Here is a 12154-nt window from a genome sequence, read left to right on the forward strand (position 1 = left end):
CTTGCCTTTGAGACTTTGCACATCAAATACTCTTTTATGTTATCTTCACACTTAGACTTTTGGTCCTGAAACATTTTCTTTCTTTTTTATTTATTTATTCATGGGAGACTCACAGAGAGAGGCAGAGGCAGAGGGAGAAGCAGGGTCCATGCAGGGAGCCCGACATGGGACTTGATCCCAGGACTCCAGTGTCACACCCTGAGCCAAAGGCAGACGCTTAACCGCTGAGCCACCCAGGTGTCCAATGAAATATTTTCCTTTAGAATTTTGAAGGCATTAAGTCAGTTGTCTTCTAAGTTCCACTGTTGCTCTTAGGAAGCACAAAGCCAGTTTTGAGATCTGATTCTTCAGATGGGACCTACTTTTCTCTAGCTGTCTTTTACTTTCTAGAAGCTTTTAGGAGCTTCTTTTTGTCCCCAGTGTTCTTAAATTTCATTGTGTTGTACCTTGAGATCTACTTTCATCCATTGTGCCAGGCATCCAGAGGGCCCTTTTGGTCTGGAAGCTCATGTCTGTCGGTTCTGGTTAATTTTTTTTTTTAAGATTTTATTTATTCATGAGAGACAGAGAGAGAGAGAGATTGGCAGAGACAGGTAGAGGGAGAAGCAGGCTTCTTGCAGGGAGCCTGATGTGGGACTCGATCCCACGTCTCCAGGATAAGGCCCTGGGCTGAAGGCAGTGCTAAACCGCTGAGCCACCCAGGCTGCCCTGGTTAATTTTTTTTAAAGTTCTTATTTCTAAGCTATGGAAAGAGCTCAGGTGTCCATCAACTGACAAATTGGTAAAGAAGATATGGTATACATATGCACGCTGGAATATTACTCAGCCATCAAAAATAATGAAATCTTGGCATTTGCAAAGACATGGATGAAACTACAGTGTATTATGCTAAGTGAAATAAGTCAATCAGAGAAAGACAAGTACCATATGATTTCACTCATATGTAGAATTTAAGAAGCAAAACAGATGAATGTATTAGGGGGCTGGTAAGGGATTAGGGAACAAACCAGAAGAGACTCTTAAAGATAGAGAACAAATTAAAGGTTGATGGAAGGGGATGGGTGGGGAGTGGGCTAGATGAGGGATGAGTATTAAGGAGGATACTTGTCATGAGCACTGGGTAATGTATGTTAGTGGTGAATCACTGATTTCTACTCCTGGAACTAACATTGCGCTGTATATTGACTCACTAGAACTTAAATAAAAATTTGAAAATAAAAGTTTTTGTTTGTTTGTTTTTTCTCTACTTTGGTATTTTTTTTTCTCTACTCTTTGGATCTAGAACCTCTGCTACTGATTCTTTGAAAAATTTTTTTTATCCTCTTCTCATATTTTTCATCTTTGTCTTTTTTTCTACTTTCCATAAGATTTCTCAATTTTAAATCTTTAAGTTTTATTTATTTAAATGATCTCTGTGCCTAATATGGAGCTCAAACTCATGATCCTGAGATATCAAGGATATCTTGAGATATCAAGAGTTGGCGTGCTCTTCCAACTGAGCCAGCCATGTGCCCCAAGATTTCTCAATTTTAGATTCTAAGCCTTTGATACAATTTTAATTTGTTATTTTTAATTTTCAAAAACTCTTTAATCCTCCCTTTTTTTCTTTATAGCACACTGTCCTTGTTTTATGGTTCTAATTTGTTTCTCTTCTCTGAGATTATTGAAAACTTTTTCCTTTTAAGTTTGCATCTTCCTGCCTATTGTTTCCTCCACATTGCATGTATTCTCTTTGCTTTGTGTTTTTATGACCATTAGAAGCTTTCATTAGGTGTGTGGTGATCTTTACCTGCTTGATTCAGAGTGCACAATTAGTAAAGCAGTTTGGAGCTTTAGTATGCTTGATGGAGTTTCTTGTTGAACCTACGAGGCTGAGTGACAGTGTCTTTAGAGGCTGAGTGACAGTGTCTTTAGTCTTCTCTTGGGGTGCATTTCCCTCAGAGATCATGCCTGGCTGCTAGTAAGAAGGGAGCTGAATTGGGGGGAAGGAGGCTGGGAGATCTCAACATTTAGTTCATAAACTTCTCACTAATCACTCTTTTCTGGTATGCAACCCTTTCTCATGAACTCTGTCTCCAGTCCAAAACTCTGTATTTGACAGTCTCCAGAGAATAAATCTCTGGTTTTCTAAAGGGGATCTTGGGAGCCATGTGTGTCTGACACATCTACAACCTTTCTGCTTTTCAATCTTGTTGTCATTCCTACTTCCACTAGTACCTGCTGCCACCAGTTCTTCAGTCTTTTGAGGATATAGTGCCAGACAGGTTGCTTTTCTGCTTTCTGGTTTAGGCTTCAGTTTTCTTGGGTCTACTGTGGTAGTTGCCACCTGTCATCCTGCTTTTGGCTTTTACAATTTTACCGCTGCTTTCTTTACCAGTACTTCACTCTATAGTTTTTTGCCTTAAAATTAACAAAACTCTGCTGACATTTACATTTAAGGTGGTTTTGGAAGGGATAAGAAGTAAATGTGTTGAATCTTTTTTAAGATTTTATTTACTTATTTATTTATTTATGACACAGAAAGAAAGAGAGAGGCAGAGACACAGGCAGAGGGAAAAGCAGGCTCCTCACAGGGAGCCTGATGTAGGACTTGGTCCCCGGACCGTGGGATCATGCCCTGAGCCCAAGACAGACAGATACTCCACCGCTGAGCCACCCAGCCATCCTCGTACCACAAACCTTTATTGAACATATTTATACCTAGTGTATTGTGCTAACGTTTCTTATTTCTTAGGAGATAAAGGTTGAAGATGTCTGTTTCTCCTTTGTGTTTGGTAAGCTCTTGTGCCATTTTTTTCAAAATTGGTGATCATAGAATCATAATGTTCTTTTAATTTTTGTTAGGAAGTACATGATACAAGAGCCTCATACTCTATGGACTGAGCCAGCCTGCTGAGGTGTCCCAATTGTGTTTACAGTTTTAAGTACTGTGTGTGTGATTTAGCTGTTTTACAGAAAAGGTATACGAATCAAACTAATTTAAATATATTACTCGAGGCATGTAGGGTTTTGTTGTTTTTTTGAGAGAGAGAACATGAGCAATGGGAGAGGAAAAATCTCAGGCAGACTCCACGCTTAGCACGAAGAGCCCCATCCCATGATGCAGAGATCATGACCTTAGCCGGAACCAAGAGTCAGTTGCTTACCTGATTGAGCTACCCTGATATCCTGATAGGCGTGCAGTTTTAATAATAACTTTGCAGTAGACTGATTTAAAAGGATTCTTTTGTAATTTTAATATTATATCATATAATTGTTTTAGTTAGGATTTGGGGAGACATATGTATGTTACACATATCCTTAATGTGTGTATCTTAATAGTTTACATCTTTATATACACACGTGTGTGTATTAATGTATATGTGTATGTATAAAATCTTAATAGAGGCTAAAAGTGTTTACTTTTTTTAAAGATTTTATTTATTCATTCATGAGAGACACACAGAGAGAGAAAGAGAGAGAGAGAGAGGCAGAGACACAGGCAGAGGGAGAAGCAGGTTCCATGCAGGGAGCCGGATGCGGGACTTGATCCCGGGACTCCAGGATCATGCCCTGGGCCGAAAGCAGGCGTTAAACCGCTCAGCCACCCAGGGATCCCCTAAAAGTGTTTTCTATTCCAAGTCCAGAACTTAAACTTGTTCTTGACTTCTAAAAGAATCCTGGAATAGATGATTCCAGTTGTAGTCCATGTTCTTTTGGACAAATTCCTTTTTTTTTTCCTTCAGAGAAAGTATTGCCTAATATATCATTTTGAATAATGAATAGTTAAGAGTTCATTTTTGCTTCCATGTTGATATTTTATAACTTTAACATATCTTAGATGAACACAACATACAGGGTTTTTTTTTTTTTTTAAAAAACACAAATAGGGATCCCTGGGTGGCTCAGCAGTTTGGCACCTGCCTTCAGCCCAGGGCATGATCCTGGAGTCCCAGGATCGAGTCTCACATCAGGCTTCCTGCCTGGAGCCTGCTTCTCTCTCTGCCTGTGTCTCTGCCTCTCTCTCTCCCTGTGTCTCTCATGAATAAATTAAAAAAAATTTTTTTTTTAATCTTAAAAAAGCACAAACAGTATTTACCACTCTCGATTTAAATTATAGACTAGATTTATATATATATATATATTTATTTATATATTAAGTTTTATATGTATATAAAACTTAAAAATGATGGGGCTCCTGGGTGGCTCAGCATCTGCCTTCAGCTCAGGTCATGATTCCAGGGTCCTGGGATGGAGCCCCATATTGGGCTCGCTGCTCAGTGGAGAGCCTGCTCCTCCTTTTTCCTCTGCTATTCTCCCTGCTTATGCGCGCTCTCTCTCTCTCTCAAATAAATAAATAAATAAATAAATAAATAAATAAATAAATAAATAAAATCTTAAAAAAAAAAAAGTGAGTCTGATCCAGCTACTATTTTTATGCTGTTTATTCTATGAACAAAAGATGAATGGTTTCTAATCCTTTTGAAAGGAAAGGGAACAAGCCAAGTGCTTACTCTTCCATTTCAGCTTGTCTTTGCTAGGACTTTTAATTACTTCTCCCAAGTAGGCCTTAGAGCTCTGAAGCCTGAATTTTCTTATGGAACCATGTAGTGGAGAAGTAGGACTCAATGTTACTGAGGACGTGGATTGGTTAGTAAATAGTTTGCTACTTCTCAAAAGATAGTTCAGAAGCAGAGAGACTTACTTGAAAATGTTGCATGATTGTCCCTCCTTCTTTCCCCAATCTTTATAAAATCATGAAGCATAGGGAAGGTGGGGCTTATCATTAACTTGGAAGGTTCTTGGCTACAGATTTTGCTGAAGTTAAGTGCCAGAAAACACTAGGCGCTATTTACTTGATGCTATCTTGGTGAAATTATCAGTGGTGGAAATACTTGAACATAAGACATGGTTCCTAGGAGTTGGCAGGTTGATGACAATTTTCTGGTTCCACCCACAAATCTTATAGTGCCACTGTCATACCATGGTTGGCTAATTTAGTTTCTCTGTGGATGAGGAGTGATTTCTTCTAGCCCCTTATCTTCTTAGGAAAGTTGAAGTTGGAGATAAGTGGCTACTGTCTTGCCTTCCTTTTTTCTCTTTGGATCGTATTATTACTTGGATCTCAAGTGAAGAAATATGAAAATACATCAAGTTGGTAATAGTTTATAGCATTGCTCTCATTTCTGAGGACTAAGGTAAACACTGAGAGTATTTTCTCTCCTTCCAAACCAAATTTTATTCATCAGTTGTATTTATGTATGTAACAGTGATAACCACAAAAATCTTTGAAAAGCTTTATAAACTGATGGCCTTTCAGAGGGGATTTACTGTGGTATTAGAATTTAATTTAAATCCGTTACTGCATTGAATTTTTAAGGCATTATTCTGATTTCTCTTGCTTTGATGAATTTTGACTTTTAATTGTGTTTTTATTTTGGTATTAAGAGGATTTGCATTTATTTTTTTCTTCTGACATTAACCATGTTGTTGGTGATAGTCTAATTCTGGTGGTTTACTTTTTTTTCTTTTTTCTTTTTTTTTTTTTTTTTTTTGGTGGTTTACTTTTTTAAATTCTCTTTAGGGAAGCTCTTGAAGTAGAAAAAAATAAATTAATGCTGCTCATCCTCAGCTCTTAAAGTAGGTTGTTAGCAAACTCTTTTGATTTCTTTTTTTTTTTTTAATTTATTTATTCATGAGAGACACAGAGCGAGAGAGAAGCAGAGACACAGGCAGAGGGAGAAGCAGGCTTCACGCAGGGAGCCTGATGTGGGACTTAATCCCAGGTCTCCAGGGTCATGCCCCGGGCTGAAGGCAGGAGCTAAACTGCTGAGCCACCCGGGCTTCCCTCTTTGGATTTCTTGATCCTAATATTTTTCTTGTCAGGAGGGGAGAATGTTAAGGAATTTTTTTTACCACAATTAGTTTGCAATTCATTGTGTTTTTTTTATTTTTGTTCATTGGCAATTAACGTATTTCATGTTAAGCCGTGAGGATACTGATGGAATCAGGACCCTTGTCTCTCATGAAGGGGCATAGACGTTGATTTAGTAAGAGAATGATGATTTGGAGCAATTAATTTTTCGGGGGTTCCCCCCCACTATGAAAATGCGTTAAAGGTGGCATTATGTACAGTGTGTGATGTCACAACAAGAAAAAGATCAAGTGCCATAGAGACACGGCTATCAGAGAACAGGTTGTGAGTCCGTAGAGTTCACACAAGTTCCGTGCTTTACTACATGTCAGCAAGGCCATCTCTTCTCTGCCTCCTCAGACTCGCCCTCCTCCTTGCCTGTGGCGGCCTGGGTCCTGGGACAGCAGGTGGTTCATGTTGCTCTCAGCCTTGGTGACGTCCGTCTTGTCCATGCCCTCGCTGACTGCCTACCAGTCAGGAAGGCCTTGCGCAGAATGTGCACAGAACTGCTCTCACATATGCTCGAACGGCTCCTGAATGGCCGTGCTGTTGCCAATGAAGGTGGCAGACATTTTTAGCTCCCGGGATGGGATGTCAGCCATTTTTATGTTGTGGGAGATCCACTCCACAGAGTAGCTGCTCTTCTTGTTTTGGATGTTAAGTATCTGTTTGTTCACCTCCTTTATGGACGTGAGGCCCCTGAACAGTGGGGCCACAGTCAGTGGCTGTGGCAGGAGTCCCAGGCAGCCATCGTGTTCTTGGCATTGAACGTCTGCGTGAGGTCTGGCACTGTCCGGGCCCAGTACCATGGCAGCCCTCACTGGTCAGTGGGGCCAAGCTGGGCATGAAGAAGTACAGGTGGAGACCATGTTGATGGCCAGCTTGCACAGGTCAGCATTGAGCTGGCCAGGAAAGCACAGCAGGTGGTGACTTCACTCGTGATGGCTGACACCAGGTGGGTGAGGTCCCCATAGGTGGGGTTTTTAAGGTTTTGAAGCAGATGTCATAGAGGGCCTCGTTATCAATTCAGTAGGTTTCATCTGTGATTTTTACCAGCTAGTGGAGAGGGTGACATTGTAGGGTTCCACCATGGTGTCTGACACCTTAGGCGAAGGCACCACACTGAATGTGTTCATGATCCTGCCTCACTACTCCCTGGATCTTGCTGATGAAGAGGGTACCCATCCAGACCCAGGCCACCCACCCAGGGAGTGAGTCAGCTGGAAGCCTTGCAGGCAGTCACAGCTTTCAGCTTCCTTCCTCAAAATATCCAGCACCAAGTCAACCAGCCCTGAACCTTCTGTGTAGTGCTCCTTGGCCCAGTTGTTCCCAGCACCACTCTGACATAAGACAAAGTTTTCTGGACTAAAGATTTGCCCAAAGTGTCCTGAATGCATATAGTCCATGGTGCCCAGCTCCAGGCCTATGGCACCGCATAGGGAATGTACTTGCCACCAGTGGCCTGGTTGTAGTACACATTGATCTGCTCCAGCTGCAGGTCACTGTTGCTGTGGTAAGTGCCTGTAGGGGCAATGCCCTGCTAGTCTGATGGCCTGAGAACTTGGTGACAATCTGGTGGCTGCACTGGCTGGCCCGCAAGTGCACAATCTCTCTCACAGCAGCGGTCGGTGATGGTGGTAGTGGTGGTGGTGGTAGCATGTGCGGAAGGAAAGGCCAAGGCAAGAGCTGAGGAGCGGGTGCACAGAGTGCTTTTCAGTTTGTGTATTTTTTAAGATTGTATTTATTTATTCATGATAGAGAAAGGCAGAGATGGGACGCCTGGGTGGCTCAGCGGTTGAGCATCTGCCTTCGGCGCAGGGTGTGATCCTGGAGTCCCGGGATCGAGTCCCACGTTGGACTCCCTGCATGGAGCCTGCTTCTCCCTCTGCCTCTCTCTCTCTCTCTCTCTCTCTCTCTCTCATGAATAAATAAATAAAATATTACAAAAAAAAAAAAAAAAGAAAGGCAGAGATGTAGGCAGAGAGAGAAGCAGGCTCCCTCCCTATGGGGAGCCAGATGTGGAACTCGATCCCAGGATCCTGGAATCACAACCTGAGCCAAAGGCAGATGCTCAGCCACTGAGCTACCCAGGTGCCCCTGTTTTGTTTTTCCAAGTAGACTCCACACCCAGCATGGAGCCCAACACAGGGCTTGGACTAACGACCCTGAGATCAAGAGTCCCACTCTTTTTTTTCTATTTTTTTTTTTTTAAAGATTTTATTTATCTATTCATGAGAGATACAGAGAGAGAAGGCAGAGATACGGGCACAGGAAGAAGCAGGCCCCCTGCAAGGAGCCCAACGTGGGACTCGATCCGGGGTCCCCAGGATCAAACCCTTGGCCAAAGACGGCGCTAGACCGCTGAGCCACCCAGGCTGCCCAAGAGCCCTACTCTTAACCAGCTGAGTCATCCAGGTGCTCCTCTTCAGTTTTGTTTTGTTTTTTTTTAAGGAAAATTTACATTATAAAGATTTTTGCTTTCAAAATGAGAAAATATGTTTTTGAGATACAATTCACATACCATAAAATTCACCCTTTTAAAGTATACAACTTAGTAATTTTTAGTATCTTCACAAGCTTTGGAAACATTACCTCCATCTAACTGGAGAACATTTTATCATCCCAAAAAGAAACCGGATCCCTTAGCAGTCACTTTCTCTTCCCTTCCCTAGCACCTGGCAACTGCTCATCTTTCTGTGTCTCTTGGATTTGCTATTTCTGGTTATTTTGTATAAACAGAATCATAAAGTATGTGGTCTTTTGTGACTGTTTTCTTTCACTTAGCATATTGTTTTCAAGCTTCATCTGCACTGTAGCATGTATCAGTATTCCTTTTTTTTTTTTTTTTTGACAGGATGGATTATTCCTAGCCATCCTTTTGTATGGATATACCATATTTTGTTTATCCATTCATCAGTTGATGAGAATTTTCAATATTATAAGTAATGCTGCCATGAACATTCACATACACGTTTTTCTGTGAAACTGGTTTTGGTTCTCTTGAGTATATACTTAGGAGTGGAATTGCTGAATGTTTTTATAACTCTCTGTTTAACTTGTTTTTGAGGAACTGCCAAATTTTTCCACAGTCGCAGTTTTACATTCCTGCTGGCAATGCATGAGGATTCTAATTTCTCTGTATACTCAAAAACACTTGTTAATTTCCTTTTTTGTTTTTTTATGGCCATATTAGTAAGTTTGCGGTGATATCTCCTGGTTTGATTTTGCATTTCTGTAATGACTACTGATGTTTACCATCTGGTGTATACTACCCATTTGTATATCTTCTTTGGAGAATGTCTTTTGTAATTGTTTGCACGTTTTTTAATTAGATTTTTTTTTATTGGTGAGTTTCTCTCAGAATTATTTACCTTTTTTTTAAATGTCATCCTCTAATAGCAATCTAATAGAGAATCGTTTTTGAATATAAAGAGTTTGGTGACATGTTGAATAACACAATATATAGTCAATATACAATTAAAAATCTACAGGTTATATACAATAGAAAATACACAGTTGTCACAAACTTCAGCTATTTCTGAGTAGAGTAAAATGAACACTCAGTTGTATACCTAAGGAAATGTGCTTGTTTACTTTCTGGTAATTATACTGTCTCATTTGGTAGGATTTAAAGAGTATGCAGAAGTAGTGGGTTGGTAATGAGAGGTTTAGAAATTGCATTGTAAGGTAAAAGATTTAGGATTTAACTCTAAAATTATAAGTGGTGAATAACATTTAAAGCTAGAGTTTAGGGGCAGCCCAGGTGGCTCAGCGGTTTAGAGCCGCCTTCAGCCCAGGGCCGGATCCTGGAGCCTCAGGATCGAGTCCCATGTCGGGCTCCCTGCATGGAGCCTGCTTCTCCCTCTGCCTGTGTCTCTGCCTCCTGCTATTTCATGAATAAATAAATAAAATCTTAAAAATAAAAAAAAAGCTAGAGATCCAGGATTTTTTGAGACTTATTATTAATAACTAAAGAATGGATTTAAAACTTGCAAGATCTCTTGCTATTTAAATAGGACCCAACCAAGAAAAAAATGAGTGGTGTGAATACTTATAACTATGGATTTATTGGTTAGTTCAGCATTATATTCCACATGCTTGTTGTGTTTGTGAGAATTATGAGGTATATTTTGGTACCTCTTGTCATGTATAAGGCTTTATGGGCTTTTTGTTTTTCTCTTTGTTGTTTAGTAGGGTTTTTTGTTCTCCTATTCTTAGTAAATAGAATCCAAGAATGACTTTTAAGTGCCTTTAGATACTGCCACCTAACAGTTGTTAAATGTTGGCCCATACTTAGCCTAATCCTGTTCTTGGCTCTGCTGTGGCTTAAAAACAGCTCATTTCTAAATGGAAGACCATATTTAGAACTACTGAGTAGGGGCCATGATGAGGCCTTCTTGCTGGGGTGGGAACTCAAATTTAAGAATTTAAACCTGCAGGGTATAAGTGTCTTTAAACTCGTTATATTATAGTTTGCTTTTATTAGAAATGAGCTACTTCTGTATGGGAGATTTGTTAAACTATTGTTTAGGTAAAATGTCATGTATTTCTTCTTTTTTAAAGATTTTATTTATTTGAGAGAGAGAAATAACGAGAGAGAGTACAAGCAGGGGACAGGGAAGAGGGAGAGGGAGAATCAGACTCCGCGGTGAGCAGGGAGCTCCACACAGGCTTGATCCCAGGACCGTGGGATCATGACCTGAGCTAAAGGCAGATGCCCTTCATATATTTATTTCTAGTAGCAACAGTAGAGATAGGACATGGAGGAATGTAGTAAGGAGTCACATCCTTTATTTTATTTTATTTTATTTTATTTTATTTTTTGTAAAGATTTTATTTATTTATTCATGAGAGGGAGAGAGAGAGACAGAGAGAGGGAGAGAGACACAGACACAGGCAGAGGGAGAAGCAGGCTTCATGCAGGGAGCCTGATGTGGGACTGGATCCAGGAACTCCAGGATCACACCCCCTAGGCTGAAGGGGTGCTAAACCGCTGAGCCACCCAGGGATCCCTCATTCTTTATTTTAGATGTACTGTATTTGACCAGCTGAATCCAGAGGATAAAGTATTATTAACATCTGTTTGTAGGTAAATAATAAAAATAGAAAGTGATCAAGGCCAAGAGATACCACAGCAGATTGTGATATGCAAAGTGGGAACATGGGAGCATTTTAGAGTTCTTTTAGGGAGCCATGACAGGGTCTACTTGGAGTGTAGAGTGGAACATGGGTCATCAGAACAGTGGAGGGCGTGGGCACAGTGAGGGTGTGATAAAGAGAAAGGCCTTCTGGATTTTCAGATGATTGGATTATTCTTTTCAGGGACTGAGACCTGGGTAATTTTAGGTAGTTTTGTACTAAACTCAGTACTTTATATGGCATGCATAGGTAATTGTGTAATTCTGTTTGGGAGAGAAAACGCCATTTAAATCTTACTTAGAGATAAGTGAAATTGATAGAATTATTAAGAAAAGTGATATGACAAAAAAAAAAAAAAAGAAAGTGATATGACAAAAAAAATAAGTCCCCAACAGAGTATTTGTTATCTGTCGGAGATACAATCAAAGGATTCCCCCACCCACCACATCTAATAGCACAGCAGGGAGAGCAGCGGTGGAGGCCCCACCACTTTGTAGCCCTGCCCCTCACAGTGTCGCCTGCAGCAAGAGTTCTGGAACAGGTTGGACTCAGGCTCCCACTGACCTTGTTGATAGAAGAGACTGGGCATCTTTCCAACACCAGCCCCAAAGTGGCAATGACCCTAATTCTCTGAGAGAGTCTCAGGAGAGAGCCTGAAGATCCCTGAGCCTCAGGGATGTGGCAGGAAGAGCTGCACAGGAAAGATTCCCAGGGACAGAAAAGGGAGCATTAAAAATACATTTTGGAACCAAGTAACCAACTACATATGTCCCACTGCAGTTCTAGTACGGATTCCCCCCAGCCCCCCCCCCTCCCCATGTTAGTGAGTGTCTAGTTTGTTTGGCTGGCAGAGCCAAATTAATGGCCATAGAAGTCCACAAAATGTAAAAAAGATACTTAGGGATTCTGTTGTTTCACAAGTTATTTTTCACACAGATGGTGGTCACTAGGTACTTGCTGCACATGGTTGCCTCTTTTTTCCACCCTACCTGGTAGTATTTTATTTTAAACACATTTCTTGGTAGAGCCCAAACTTATCACCAGCGTATAGAAAATAGGCCAGTGTTGGAAAGTCTGTGCAGTGAAGTCGGGATCATCTCAGCATGTGGAGCCTACAGGGTC

The 12154-nt window shown here is 40.8% G+C and overlaps 1 protein-coding gene and 1 pseudogene across 2 annotated transcripts in view; one reads left to right on the forward strand and one right to left on the reverse strand.

The window, feature by feature from the left end:
* Positions 1-12154, forward strand: part of NDFIP1 (Nedd4 family interacting protein 1) — a 51897-nt gene that overhangs the window by 14405 nt on the left and 25338 nt on the right. The window lies entirely within an intron of this gene.
* Positions 6055-7314, reverse strand: LOC100685207 (annotated as a pseudogene).

The sequence above is a fragment of the Canis lupus genome, chromosome 2 (assembly GCF_011100685.1).
Source record: "Canis lupus familiaris isolate Mischka breed German Shepherd chromosome 2, alternate assembly UU_Cfam_GSD_1.0, whole genome shotgun sequence".
NCBI lineage: Eukaryota > Metazoa > Chordata > Mammalia > Carnivora > Canidae > Canis > Canis lupus.